Source organism: Rhipicephalus microplus, unplaced genomic scaffold (assembly GCF_043290135.1).
Source record: "Rhipicephalus microplus isolate Deutch F79 unplaced genomic scaffold, USDA_Rmic scaffold_576, whole genome shotgun sequence".
Lineage (NCBI taxonomy): Eukaryota > Metazoa > Arthropoda > Arachnida > Ixodida > Ixodidae > Rhipicephalus > Rhipicephalus microplus.
The window spans coordinates 20,001-35,000 of NW_027465135.1; the positions used below are offsets into that span (position 1 = coordinate 20,001).

The window sequence follows — 15,000 nt, forward strand, 5'->3', positions numbered from 1 at the left end:
TACAGGGTCACATCTTCACAAGGCTGGCAAGCGGCATTCCGCTGCGCGCGTGCGTCGTCCGAGCAGTTGCGTGATAAACGACCGTGTCGAAAGCCCAAACACCGCCGAGGCCAGTCGCCGCCGCTGCAAGGGCAGCCACGCAGCCTGGCGAGAGGCATCGTCTCGTGTAGCGTCGCCCCCGCCCCAACTGGAGTGGCCCAGTTTTTTGAACGGGACGGGAACTGCGAAGCACTTAGACCGACGGCGGACTACGACGAGAACGCCTTAAGCTTCGCCAACGTTTCGCCAACTCGTGCGGGAGACTTTTTCCGCTTCGCGGCAAGTCGTCGCGCCGTGCTCTCCGCATCAACCGCGTACGCAGCGAACCGCAAACGTCGGGCGCAGCCTCCTCACCTCCCTGCGCTTTGCGCGCGAACGTTCCCTGTTCGCGCGGCAAAGCCTGGAGGAGGCACGGCCCCGCAGCGTGTTCGAGCGCCCGGTCTACGGGACACCCTGCTTACTTCGAGGGCAACAAGCGCAACGCAAGGCTGCGATCTCGCGCACTTTGCGCACGGCTGGAGAAGCTTTGCTGGCCGGCTTTCGCTCCTCGTGTTTACCGTGCGTTAAAGTTGCGCGTCCGTGGCTCTCGCAGCTCTTGCGCGCCCGGTCGCAGAGAGGAGTACGCAACCTCGACCGCACTTTCCCTGCAGGCTTCCTTCCGACTCGAAGTCCTGCGGCGGTCTCAACGAGGTGCCACATCCTCAATGCAGTCGGTCGCCCCCGTTTCGGTTGGGCTCTGGCACGACGGTCGCCACCGTCTCGCCCTTGAGTGGCCGCTGTTGGCGCTCGCTGTGAGGTGTTCAGCGTGCTGTCCGTGTTGCCGACGCGGTCAAAACGAGTCGACGGCTCACGTTCCCTTGTGCGCCGAAGGCTCTCTTGATATGTGATCCGACCCTCAGACAGACGAAGCCAAGGGAAGACCCAAGGCCGCAATGTGCGTTCAAAGAATCAGTGCTCAGTGTGTCCTGCAATTCACACCAAGTCTCGCAGCTGGCTGCGTTCTTCATCGACCCGAGAACCGAGTGATCCACCGCTTAGAGTCGTGAAAAAGTGTTTGTTCAATTCCGTACAGTCAAAACCAAACGTTTCTGGCACTCGGCCAAACAGTGGCCAAGAAGGGCGCTTTTCAGCGCACGCTTGGACTCCAAAACTCTGCCGCGCCTTTTTCGGCTGCCGCAAATCGAGCAAACGGTGTGTTTCGGACGGCGTTTCGCTTTCGCTACTTGCGAGTGCTTTCGTGGTCCACCCCTCTATAAATACTCGGGAGGCGTCGAAGCCGGTTCTCCAAGCCGGACCCGTAGGTATCGTTGTGTGCTCGCTCTCATTGGCCCGCCTAACCAGAAAATGCCTGCGGTACACCCATTTGGATAAGAGTGCACGCAGATGCGGGCCTCGACGGCTACACATTTCCTCGGGCGGCCGCCTCCCGGCCTCCGTGGAGCGCGGGATGCACGGTCCCATCGACAAGCCTCTCCCGTTTTTACCGTGGCGTCGCGGTTCACCACGGCAGGCGGGTCGGTCTCCTCCGCATAAAAAGGGGGACCCCCGCTTTTTGTTCCACGAAATCGCACAAGCTTTTTTCGCATCCACGGTTTGCCACCGCACACCAAAATGCCGATCCGGCTGCCTACTTTAGCCAACAGGTGGAGCCAGGCGCGCCGTACTTGCGCGGCACTTCCCACGTCCACCGAAGTCGGTGCCAAGGACCACTTTCGGCGCCGGAGCCGCGTACGAGCCTACTCGAGGCGGAAGAACGAAGCCAGCAAGGGCCTGGCCGCAAGTGCGTTCAATTGTCGGGACGTCCAAGTCCCTCGTTCTTCCGTGCTTCCTCTTTCGGCAAGTCGTTGCGGCACCTTCCCAAAGCGCGCAGACCCGCTAATCGCGACGAGCGCGACGTGGCCGTGCCGCCTTTCCCTCGGCAGCAAGCAAAACGCCTGGCAACGTCGACGCTCCCCTAACCGCGATCTCGCACCGTGTTTCGTGTGGCGAATTCAAAAGCCGGCCGGCGCTGCTGCAACCATTACGGTCGGTACGCATACGCCGCGGAGGGCGGGACGGTCATCGGAGCGTGCGGTTCCTCCATCGAGTACTGCGCACCTCGGCCGTCGCATCGCCGTGCCATGACCGGCCGCGCGTCAACGCGAACCGGTGCCAGCGAGATCCCTCGCCTGCAAGAACCGACCGGCAGCCTCCGTCACCCGAGGACGCGGAGGCGCTTGCCGCGGACGGCGGGACGGTATGCACTGGTGCACAGCGGACCCGTCACATCGCCAGTTCCTTGACCGACCGCCGACGCTTGTGCCGTTCCTCTCGTACTTGGCAGTCGCCGCGCGATTGTCGGGTCTCGTTCTTGCACGCTCGAACGGTCGGGAGGGCACTCGGCTGGCGTTTCGGGAACGCGCAGCCTCGCCTTCTACCGACGTAACCACGACTCGCCGTTCGCGCTCCGCCGCTCCTGTTTACAGTACTAGGCGGTCCCGCAGCGGTCGGGTCGCGCATTTCGAGCGCTTCGAGCCACGGTGCAGTGGCGGGTCGAAAGCCGACCTATGAGTGCGTTGCGCCGTTTGTACCCGCGTCCGCCACCTGGCCGACCGTCCAAGGTCGCGGTGTTGGCGTCCGCTGGGCGCAACAATTTGTCACGGGGTGCCGCTCCACATTCAGGCAGCCCCGTGGGGAAAAGCCGACCCCGCGTCCAAACGGGGTCAGCGGCAGAAAGTGTCGGGCGCAGACGCAGCTGAGGCGCTCACCCTTCACAATCCGTTAATGATCCTTCCGCAGGTTCACCTACGGAAACCTTGTTACGACTTTTACTTCCTCTAAATGATCAAGTTTGGTCATCTTTCCAACAGACCGGCGCAACCGAAAGGCCGCGCCGGACATCGGTCCGAAGACCTCACTAAATCATTCAATCGGTAGTAGCGACGGGCGGTGTGTACAAAGGGCAGGGACGTAATCAACGCGAGCTTATGACTCGCGCTTACTGGGAATTCCTCGTTCAAGGGGAACAATTGCAAGCCCCTATCCCAATCACGAAAGAAGTTCCACGGGTTACCCAGTCTTTTCAGACAGGGATAAAGACACGCTGCTTCCTTCAGTGTAGCGCGCGTGCGGCCCCGGACATCTAAGGGCATCACAGACCTGTTATTGCTCTGTTTCGTGCGGCTAGGAGCCGCTTGTCCCTCTAAGAAGGTTGTAAGGTGCTGGGAACCCCGCACCTATTTAATAGGCTAGAGTCTCGTTCGTTATCGGAATTAACCAGACAAATCGCTCCACCAACTAAGAACGGCCATGCACCACCATCCACCGAATCAAGAAAGAGCTCTCAATCTGTCAATCCTCCCAGTGTCCGGGCCGGGTAAGTTTTCCCGTGTTGAGTCAAATTAAGCCGCAGGCTCCACTCCTGGTGGTGCCCTTCCGTCAATTCCTTTAAGTTTCAGCTTTGCAACCATACTTCCCCCGGAACCCAAATACTTTGGTTTCCCGGAAGCTGCCCGCCGAGTCATTTGAGTAACTCAGGCGGATCGCTGGTTGGCATCGTTTATGGTCAGAACTAGGGCGGTATCTGATCGCCTTCGAACCTCTGACTTTCGTTCTTGATCAATGAAAACATTCTTGGCAAATGCTTTCGCAGTAGTTCGTCTTGCGACGGTCCAAGAATTTCACCTCTAGCGCCGCAATACGAATGCCCCCGTCCGTCCCTCTTAATCATTACCTCGTATTCCAAAAACCAACAGAACAGAAACGAGGTCTTGTTCTATTATTCCATGCAAGTTTATTCAGGCGACTCGCCTGCGTTGAGCACTCTAATTTTTTCAAAGTAAAAGCACCGGCCATCTCGAGGCACACAATGAAGTGCACCAAGAAAGAACCGGCATGATGTTCAGTCCGAGCCGTCGCATCGGGTAGATGCACTACTCGTCTGGAACTGAGATCCAACTACGAGCTTTTTAACCGCAGCAGCTTTAGTATACGCTATTGGAGCTGGAATTACCGCGGCTGCTGGCACCAGACTTGCCCTCCAATTGATCCTCGTTAAAGGATTTAGAGTGTACTCATTTCAATTACGGGGCCTCAAAAGAGTCCCGTATTGTTATTTTTCGTCACTACCTCCCCGTGCCGGGAGTGGGTAATTTGCGCGCCTGCTGCCTTCCTTGGATGTGGTAGCCGTTTCTCAGGCTCCCTCTCCGGAATCGAACCCTGATTCTCCGTTACCCGTAACAACCATGGTAAGCAAGTAACCTACCATCGAAAGTTGATAAGGCAGACACTTGAAAGAAACGTCGCCGGCTCGTGGCCATGCGATCAGCACAAAGTTATCCAGAGTCACCACACAATACGGGCCGAAACCCGATCGATCTTGGTCTAATAAAAGCACCCGTTACCCAAAGGGCTCCAGGCTCACTGCATGTATTAGCTCTAGAATTGCCACAGTTATCCAAGTAGGAAGAAACGATCTAAGGAACCATAACTGATTTAATGAGCCATTCGCGGTTTCGCCTTATTTCGGCATGTACTTAGACATGCATGGCTTAATCTTTGAGACAAGCATATGATTACTGGCAGGATCAACCAGGTAATCGTTCGACTGCGCGTCCGTCCTCGCCTTCGGCGGGCCGGACGCAGTCTGTGTGCGGCGGAGGCCACCTTCAGGCGCCCCAACACGCTTATTTTGCACTCCGAGATGACGGCGTTCGAGCTCGCTACGGCACAACCTTCCCGAAAGACGAGTGGGAGCCGTGCGGCAAGAAGCACGTTCATGCTCGCTCTTTTTCGTTGCATCGACTCGGTCGCGCCGTGCGGGTTGCCCAAGCCCGCTGCACTGTCGGTGGACCGGCCGGAACTAGCAACGGAGCCGAGACTGCAAAGCCGCCAGACGACGGGTCACGCCCGCGTCTTCGGCGCTTTCGCATCTGAATCGCCCGAGGACGACACGGAACACACCTCGATATCGTGGTAAAACGGCACCGTCCGACAACCAGCCCCTAACGCATCAAGCGGATGAGGCTGCAGACGACTGCCGTGGATTCCCCTGGAGCAGACCCGAGGACACGCTTGACGAGGCCGAAGCCCGCCGCATATCAGACACCCGGTCGCTTTCGCGTACGCCGCTCACGAGAACCCCCACATAATAGCAGCGATAAGTACCCAGACCTCCTTGGGCACTAATACGAGCGTACTCGAGAAAATTTCACCGCGGGTGTGCCCCGAAACGTGTGGCACGTTGAGCGTGCCACAAGTCTACGTCGCTCTCAAACCCGCCGAGGTCGTAGAATTTGCGACCCTACTCACGAAATTCCCACCGAGGATACGGCCGCAAACGTACCGCACCTTGGGTAGGCCACGAGTTTGTGCAACACTACGCTGACGGCACAGCACCGAGGTCGTGCGCGCACGCACGGGAAAATTCCGCCGCGGTTTCTGCCGAAAACGTGAGGCACCACGACTCTCCGCAAGTTCGCGTCGACTGCGAAAGACCGAAGTCGTGAACGACGTGTCCGCTACTCGCCGCCGACACGCTGGACACCAAACGTACAACGACTCGACGGCGTCGTAGAGGCCCACGACGCGGTTTTCCTTAACGACGTCTCGGCGTGGCACCGACAGGTTAGAACGGCCGACCAACGTTCCCTGTCCGCCGTTCGGCTCAGTCGAAGGGCTCGGCGACTTCGGCAACGCTGCGAAGCCGCACGGTGACGCACGCCATGTCCCCATTTTTTTTTTTTTCTTTCTGCGTCTGCCGGGGTGCCCCTATAATAGCAGCGATAAGCACCCAGACCGCCGTGGGTCGCTCGCCCCGGCTGACGTGGTTTTTCGTACTCCTGCGGCGGTCGCCGTCAAGCACGTCCAAATACGCTACTTTCGTGGGCGCATTCACGCTCTTTCGCTTCGCCGGAGTGCCAGCACTCACTCTGCCAAAAACGGCGAACATCCGAGCGGCGGTTCCCACTTTTGCGTCGGCGTCGCAAACCCCGCCCCGGCAGACGAGGTTTGCCGTACTCGTGCGACGGTGGCCGGCGGGCACGTCGAAAGACGCCGATATCGTGCGCGAATTGGCGCACCTTGGCTTCACCGGAGTGCCGCCACTGACTCCTCCAAAAACGGCGAAGATCCGAGCGGCGCTTCCCACTTTCGCATCGGCGTCCCGAACTCCGCCCCGGCTGACGCGGTTTACCGTACTCGTGCGACGGTCGCCGGCGAGCACGTGGAAAGACGCCGATATCGTGCCCGAATCGGCTCCGTTCGGCTTCGCCGGAGTGCCAGCACTGGCTCGGCGAAAGACGACGAACATCCGAGCGACGGTTCTCACTATTGCGTACGCGTCGCAAACCCCGCCCCGGCAGACGCACTTTGCCGTACTCGTGCGACGGTCGCCGGCGAGCACGTAGAAAGACGCCGATATCGTGCCGGAATCGGCCCCGTTTGGCTTCGCCGGAGTGCCAGCACTCACTCGGCCACAAACGGCGAACATCCGAGCGGCGGTTCCCACTTAGCCGTCGGCGTCCCGAACTCCGCCCCGGCAGACGCGGTTGCCGAGCTCGTGCGACTAGCGACCGCGAAGCCGTCTCGCGACGCCGCTTTCGTGCGCGGCTCCCACTGCGACCTGGGTCACCCGAGGTCGACGAGCAAGAAAGAATGTCGAAAAAAAATTTTTTTTTTTTTTGCGTCTGCCGGGGTGCCCCTATAATAGCAGCGATAAGCACCCAGACCGCCATGGGTCGCTCGCCCCGGCTGACGTGGTTTTTCGTTTTCCTGCGGTGGTCGTCGTCAAGCACGTCCAAACACGCCACTTTCGTGGGCGCATTCGCGCTCTTTCGCTTCGCCGGAGTGCCAGCACTCACTCTGCCAAAAACGGCGAACATCCTAGTGGCGGTTCCCACTTTTGCGTCGGCGTCGCCAACCCCGCCCCGGCATACGCGGTTTGCCGTACTCGTGCGGCGGTGGCCGGCGGGCACGTCGAAAGACACCGATATCGTGCGCGAGTCGATGCTTCTTGGTCTCGCAGGAGGGCCGCCACTCACTCCTGCAAAAACGGCGAAGATCCGAGCGGCGCTTCCCACTTTTTCGTCGGCATCGCAAACCTCGCCCCGGCAGACGCGCTTTGCCGTACTCGTGCGACGGTCGCCGGCGAGCACGTCGAAATACGCCGATATCGTGCCCGAATCGGCCCCGTTTCGCTTCGCCGGAGTGCCAGCACTCACTCGGCCAAAAACGGCGAACATCCGAGCAGCGGTACCCACTTAGCCGTCGGCATCCCGAACTCCGCGCCGGCTGACGCGGTTGCCGAGCTCGTGCGACTAGCGACCGCGAACGCGTCTCGCGACGCCGCTTTCGTGCGCGGCTCCCATTGCGACCTGGGTTACCCGAGCTCGACCAGCAAAAAAGAAGGTCGAAAAAAAATTTTTTTTTTCTGCGTCTGCCGGGGTGCCCCTATAATAGCAGCGATAAGCACCCAGACCGCCGTGGGTCGCTCGCCCCGGCTGACGTGGTTTTTCGTACTCCTGCAGCGGTCGCCGTCAAGCACGTCCAAATACGCCACTTTCGTGGGCGCTTTCGCGCTCTTTCGCGTCGCCGGTGTGCCAGCACTCACTCTGCCAAAAACGGCGAACATCCTAGTGGCGGTTCCCACTTTTGCGTCGGCGTCGCCAACCCCGCCCCGGCATACGCGGTTTGCCGTACTCGTGCGGCGGTGGCCGGCGGGCACGTCGAAAGACACCGATATCGTGCGCGAGTCGATGCTTCTTGGTCTCGCAGGAGGGCCGCCACTCACTCCTGCAAAAACGGCGAAGATCCGAGCGGCGCTTCCCACTTTTTCGTCGGCATCGCAAACCTCGCCCCGGCAGACGCGCTTTGCCGTACTCGTGCGACGGTCGCCGGCGAGCACGTCGAAATACGCCGATATCGTGCCCGAATCGGCCCCGTTTCGCTTCGCCGGAGTGCCAGCACTCACTCGGCCAAAAACGGCGAACATCCGAGCAGCGGTACCCACTTAGCCGTCGGCATCCCGAACTCCGCGCCGGCTGACGCGGTTGCCGAGCTCGTGCGACTAGCGACCGCGAACGCGTCTCGCGACGCCGCTTTCGTGCGCGGCTCCCATTGCGACCTGGGTTACCCGAGCTCGACCAGCAAAAAAGAAGGTCGAAAAAAAATTTTTTTTTTCTGCGTCTGCCGGGGTGCCCCTATAATAGCAGCGATAAGCACCCAGACCGCCGTGGGTCGCTCGCCCCGGCTGACGTGGTTTTTCGTACTCCTGCAGCGGTCGCCGTCAAGCACGTCCAAATACGCCACTTTCGTGGGCGCTTTCGCGCTCTTTCGCGTCGCCGGTGTGCCAGCACTCACTCTGCCAAAAACGGCCAACATCCGAGCGGCGGTTCCCACTTTTGCGTCGGCGTCGTAAACCCCGCCCCGGCAGACGCGGTTTGCCCTACTCGTTCGACGGTCGCCGGCGAGCGCGTCGAAAGACGCCGATATCGTGCGCTAATTGGCGCTCCTTGGCTTCTCCGGAGTGCCGCCACTCACTCCTCCAAAAACGGCGAAGATCCGAGCGGCGTTCTCCACTTTCGCATCGGCGTCCCGAACTCCGCCCGGGCTGACGCGGTTTACCGTACTCGTGCGACGGTCGCCGCCGGGCACGTCGAAAGACGCCGATATCGTGCCGTAATCGGCCCCGTTTGGCTTCGCCCGAGTGCCAGCACTCACTCGGCCAAAAACGGCGAACATCCGAGCAGCGTTTCCCACTTTCGCATCGGCGTCCCGAAGCCCGCCCCGGCAGACGCGGTTTGCCCTACTCGAGCGACGGTCGCCGGCGATCACGTCGAAAGGCGCCGAATTCGTGCACGAATCGATGCTTCTTGGTCTCGCAGGAGGGCCGCCACTCACTCCTGCAAAAACGGCGAAGATCCGAGTTGCGCTTCCCACTTTTTCGTCGGCGTCCCGAACTACGCCCCGGCTGACGCGGTTTACCGTACTCGTGCGACGGTCGCCGGCGGGCACTTCAAAATACGCCGATTTCGTGGGCGCATTCACGCTGTTTCGCTTCCCCGGAGTGCCAACACTCACTCTGCCGAAAGCGGCGATCATCCGAGCGGCGGTTCCCACTTTTGCGTCGGCTTCGCAAACGGCGCCCCGGCAGACGCGCTCGTGCGACGTACTCGTGCGACGGTCGCCGGCGAGCACGTCGAAAGACGCCGATATCGTGCTCGAATCGACCCCGTTTCGCTTCGCCGGAGTGCTGCCAGTCACGGCGCAGAAAACGGCGAACAAGTGTTTTTTTTTTTTTTTCCTAGAATTTGTGTTATAGAAGGCACATTTGATATCGGACGATAATTTTCAACTTTATCACGCGCACCGATTTTCGTGTAGAGGTTTGCAAGTTTATGGGAATTTCTCCACTTGGAATAATGCGATTTAGTAGTACTACGAGAACTTCATGGATGTACTCAAGGGTACGGGGCAAGTCAGTTACGTCAACACCTGCAGATTTTTTACACTTCAAACTGAAAATTGTTGGTTGTGAGTCCTCGTGTGATATTAAAGGCCGATTCGCTAACACATAGAACAAAGAAAGAAAGGAAGAAAAAACGCCCGCGCTCGCTCAAGAAACCTGGGTTCGCAACAAGTGGCAACAACAAGCAACCGAGCGAGTGCGCCAAAACCCGTGGCGGCCGAACAAACGCGAAGTCCCAACCGCGTCAGCCGGGGCGGCACGGGACAGGAAAAATCACTTCAGCCGGGGCGGCGGGGCACCGAATAAACCTCGTCACCTCGTCGCAGGATAAAAGAGGAAACAAAAAGTCTAAACAGCGTCTGCTGGAGCGAATGCGTAATAAAACAACAACAACAACAAAAAAAAAACACCCGCGCTCAAGAAGTCTGCAATCCTCACAAAAGGCGACTGTGACCGAGCAGCGTCAGCCGGGGCCGTGCGGAAACGGAAAAACCGCGACTACCGGGGCGTCGAGGCACCGAAAAATCCTCTTCAGCCGCGGCGAAAAAAAAAAACAAAAAGAAAGACGGAGGGGGGGGGGGAACCACGTCTGCCGGGGCGAAGGAAAAAAAAAAACGCGTCTGCCGGGGCGAGCCCGGGTGCGGCACCACCGGGAAAACTGTGGCAAACAGACATGGCGATCGAGTGAGTGGGCCGCCAGCCAGGCTCAGCCAAAAAGTGCAAAGTCCGAACTGCGTCAGCCGGGGCGGCAAAAACCGCGTCAGCCGGGGCGGCGCAAAAAACCGCGTCTGCCGGGGCGGCACGAAACCGCGTCAGCCGGGGCGGGGCGAAAACTGCGTCAGCCGGGGCGAAAAGAAAAAAAAAAAACGCGTCTGCCGGGGCAAGCCCGGGTGCGGCACCACCGGGAAAACTGTGGCAAACAGACATGGCGATCGAGTGAGTGGGCCGCCAGCCAGGCACAGCCGAAAAGTGCAAAGTCCGAACCGTGTCAGCCGGGGCGACGCAAAAACCGCGTCAGCCGGGGCGGCGCGAAAACCGCGTCAGCCGGGGCGGCACGAAACCGCGTCAGCCGGGGCGGCGCGAAAACTGCGTCAGCCGGGGCGGCGCGAAAACCTCGTCAGCCGGGGCGAGCGAAAAGGGGGGGGGGGGGGAACCACGTCTGCCGGGGCGAAAGAAAAAAAAAACGCGTTTGCCGGGGCGAGCCCGGGTGCGGCACCACCGGGAAGACTGTGGCAAACAGACATGGCGATCGAGTGAGTGGGCCGCCAGCCAGGCTCAGCCCAAAAAGTGCCAAGTCCGAACTGCGTCAGCCGGGGCGGCAAAAACCGCGTCAGCCGGGGCGGCGCGAAAACCGCGTCTGCCGGGGCGGCGCGAAAACTGCGTCAGCCGGGGCGAGCCCGGGTGCGGCACCACCGGGAAAACTGTGGCTAACAGACATGGCGATCGAGTGAGTGGGCCACCAGCCAGGCTCAGCCAAAAAGTGCCAAGTCCGAACTGCGTCAGCCGGGGCGGCAAAAACCGCGTCAGCCGGGGCGGCGCAAAAAAACCGCGTCTGCCGGGGCGGCACGAAACCGCGTCAGCCGGGGCGGCGCGAAAACTGCGTCAGCCGGGGCGAAAGAAAAAAAAAACGCGTCTGCCGGGGCGAGCCCGGGTGCGGCACCACCGGGAAAACTGTGGCAAACAGACATGGCGATCGAGTGAGTGGGCCGCCAGCCAGGCACAGCCGAAAAGTGCTAAGTCCGAACTGCGTCTGCCGGGGCGGCACGAAACCGCGTCAGCCGGGGCGGCGCGAAAACCGCGTCTGCCGGGGCGGCACGAAACCGCGTCAGCCGGGGCGGCGCGAAAACTGCGTCAGCCGGGGCGAGCCCGGGTGCGGCACCACCGGGAAAACTGTGGCAAACAGACATGGCGATCGAGTGAGTGGGCCGCCAGCCAGGCACAGCCGAAAAGTGCTAAGTCCGAACTGCGTCTGCCGGGGCGGCACGAAACCGCGTCAGCCGGGGCGGCGCGAAAACCGCGTCTGCCGGGGCGGCACGAAACCGCGTCAGCCGGGGCGGCGCGAAAACTGCGTCAGCCGGGGCGAGCCCGGGTGCGGCACCACCGGGAAAACTGTGGCAAACAGACATGGCGATCGAGTGAGTGGGCCGCCAGCCAGGCACAGCCGAAAAGTGCTAAGTCCGAACTGCGTCAGCCGGGGCGGCAAAAACCGCGTCAGCCGGGGCGGCGCAAAAAACCGCGTCTGCCGGGGCGGCACGAAACCGCGTCAGCCGGGGCGGCGCGAAAACTGCGTCAGCCGGGGCGAAAGAAAAAAAAAAAAACGCGTCTGCCGGGGCGAGCCCGGGTGCGGCACCACCGGGAAAACTGTGGCAAACAGACATGGCGATCGAGTGAGTGGGCCGCCAGCCAGGCACAGCCGAAAAGTGCTAAGTCCGAACTGCGTCTGCCGGGGCGGCACGAAACCGCGTCAGCCGGGGCGGCGCGAAAACCGCGTCTGCCGGGGCGGCACGAAACCGCGTCAGCCGGGGCGGCGCGAAAACTGCGTCAGCCGGGGCGAGCCCGGGTGCGGCACCACCGGGAAAACTGTGGCAAACAGACATGGCGATCGAGTGAGTGGGCCGCCAGCCAGGCACAGCCGAAAAGTGCTAAGTCCGAACTGCGTCTGCCGGGGCGGCACGAAACCGCGTCAGCCGGGGCGGCGCGAAAACCGCGTCTGCCGGGGCGGCACGAAACCGCGTCAGCCGGGGCGGCGCGAAAACTGCGTCAGCCGGGGCGAGCCCGGGTGCGGCACCACCGGGAAAACTGTGGCAAACAGACATGGCGATCGAGTGAGTGGGCCGCCAGCCAGGCACAGCCGAAAAGTGCAAAGTCCGAACCGTGTCAGCCGGGGCGACGCAAAAACCGCGTCAGCCGGGGCGGCGCGAAAACCGCGTCAGCCGGGGCGGCACGAAACCGCGTCAGCCGGGGCGGCGCGAAAACTGCGTCAGCCGGGGCGGCGCGAAAACCTCGTCAGCCGGGGCGAGCGAAAAGGGGGGGGGGGGAACCACGTCTGCCGGGGCGAAAGAAAAAAAAAACGCGTCTGCCGGGGCGAGCCCGGGTGCGGCACCACCGGGAAGACTGTGGCAAACAGACATGGCGATCGAGTGAGTGGGCCGCCAGCCAGGCTCAGCCCAAAAAGTGCCAAGTCCGAACTGCGTCAGCCGGGGCGGCAAAAACCGCGTCAGCCGGGGCGGCGCGAAAACCGCGTCTGCCGGGGCGGCGCGAAAACTGCGTCAGCCGGGGCGAGCCCGGGTGCGGCACCACCGGGAAAACTGTGGCTAACAGACATGGCGATCGAGTGAGTGGGCCACCAGCCAGGCTCAGCCAAAAAGTGCCAAGTCCGAACTGCGTCAGCCGGGGCGGCAAAAACCGCGTCAGCCGGGGCGGCGCAAAAAAACCGCGTCTGCCGGGGCGGCACGAAACCGCGTCAGCCGGGGCGGCGCGAAAACTGCGTCAGCCGGGGCGAAAGAAAAAAAAAAACGCGTCTGCCGGGGCGAGCCCGGGTGCGGCACCACCGGGAAAACTGTGGCAAACAGACATGGCGATCGAGTGAGTGGGCCGCCAGCCAGGCACAGCCGAAAAGTGCTAAGTCCGAACTGCGTCTGCCGGGGCGGCACGAAACCGCGTCAGCCGGGGCGGCGCGAAAACCGCGTCTGCCGGGGCGGCACGAAACCGCGTCAGCCGGGGCGGCGCGAAAACTGCGTCAGCCGGGGCGAGCCCGGGTGCGGCACCACCGGGAAAACTGTGGCAAACAGACATGGCGATCGAGTGAGTGGGCCGCCAGCCAGGCACAGCCGAAAAGTGCTAAGTCCGAACTGCGTCTGCCGGGGCGGCACGAAACCGCGTCAGCCGGGGCGGCGCGAAAACCGCGTCTGCCGGGGCGGCACGAAACCGCGTCAGCCGGGGCGGCGCGAAAACTGCGTCAGCCGGGGCGAGCCCGGGTGCGGCACCACCGGGAAAACTGTGGCAAACAGACATGGCGATCGAGTGAGTGGGCCGCCAGCCAGGCACAGCCGAAAAGTGCTAAGTCCGAACTGCGTCAGCCGGGGCGGCAAAAACCGCGTCAGCCGGGGCGGCGCAAAAAACCGCGTCTGCCGGGGCGGCACGAAACCGCGTCAGCCGGGGCGGCGCGAAAACTGCGTCAGCCGGGGCGAAAGAAAAAAAAAACGCGTCTGCCGGGGCGAGCCCGGGTGCGGCACCACCGGGAAAACTGTGGCAAACAGACATGGCGATCGAGTGAGTGGGCCGCCAGCCAGGCACAGCCGAAAAGTGCTAAGTCCGAACTGCGTCTGCCGGGGCGGCACGAAACCGCGTCAGCCGTGGCGGCGCGAAAACCGCGTCTGCCGGGGCGGCACGAAACCGCGTCAGCCGGGGCGGCGCGAAAACTGCGTCAGCCGGGGCGAGCCCGGGTGCGGCACCACCGGGAAAACTGTGGCAAACAGACATGGCGATTGAGTGAGTGGGCCGCCAGCCAGGCACAGCCGAAAAGTGCTAAGTCCGAACTGCGTCTGCCGGGGCGGCACGAAACCGCGTCAGCCGGGGCGGCGCGAAAACCGCGTCTGCCGGGGCGGCACGAAACCGCGTCAGCCGGGGCGGCGCGAAAACTGCGTCAGCCGGGGCGAGCCCGGGTGCGGCACCACCGGGAAAACTGTGGCAAACAGACATGGCGATCGAGTGAGTGGGCCGCCAGCCAGGCACAGCCGAAAAGTGCTAAGTCCGAACTGCGTCAGCCGGGGCGGCAAAAACCGCGTCAGCCGGGGCGGCGCAAAAACCGCGTCTGCCGGGGCGAAATAAAAAAAAAAACAAAGAAAAAAGCCCGCGCTTAATCAAAAGAAAACAAAGAAAAAAGCTTGCGCTTAATCAAAAGAAAACAAACAAAAAAAGTTCGCGCTTAAGCCTGGCGGTGGAACCACCGGGGCAAACAGACCTGGCGATCGAGTGAGTGGGCCGCCAGCCGGGGTGAGCCAAAAAGTGCAAAGTCCGAACCGCGTCAGCCGGGGCGACGCAAAAACCGCGTCAGCCGGGGCGGCGCGAAAACCGCGTCAGCCGGGGCGGCGCGAAAACCGCGTCAGCCGGGGCGGCGCAAAAACCGCGTCAGCCGGGGCGGCGCAAAAACTGCGTCAGCCGGGGCGGCACGGAAAAACGAAAACCGCGTCAGCCGGGGCGGCACGGAAAAACGAAAACCGCGTCAGCCGGGGCGACATCAAAATGAGGAAAAAAAAAAAAACTGCCTTAGGACACCTGCGTACACTTTCATGCGTTTGGGCATATCTCTCTGTAACACGCGCGCCCCTCGTTACGCGCGGCACTCTGTTTTCTCCGACACCCATATTTCGGCGGCATGTGGCACGCGCGCCCGTCCCTACGCACGGCACACCGCAGTGCTTTCTCGATATTTTTCTTTTCCTCCAACACCGTCATCTATAGGCTTTTAGTGACCTGTTGCTCGTGGCACAAGTTCGCTAGCTCTGACACCTCTT

The 15,000-nt window shown here is 61.7% G+C and overlaps 2 non-coding genes across 2 annotated transcripts; both read right to left on the minus strand.

Moving 5' to 3' along the window:
- Positions 1–928: 928 nt before the first annotated feature.
- LOC142795179 (5.8S ribosomal RNA) lies at positions 929–1,081 on the minus strand. Its single transcript, XR_012892827.1, has one exon. It is a non-coding gene; the product is annotated as a 5.8S ribosomal RNA (ribosomal RNA).
- Positions 1,082–2,800: 1,719 nt separating this feature from the next.
- Positions 2,801–4,615, minus strand: LOC142795182 (small subunit ribosomal RNA). The gene has a single exon (XR_012892830.1). It is a non-coding gene; the product is annotated as a small subunit ribosomal RNA (ribosomal RNA).
- Between the last annotated feature and the right edge of the window lie 10,385 nt (positions 4,616–15,000).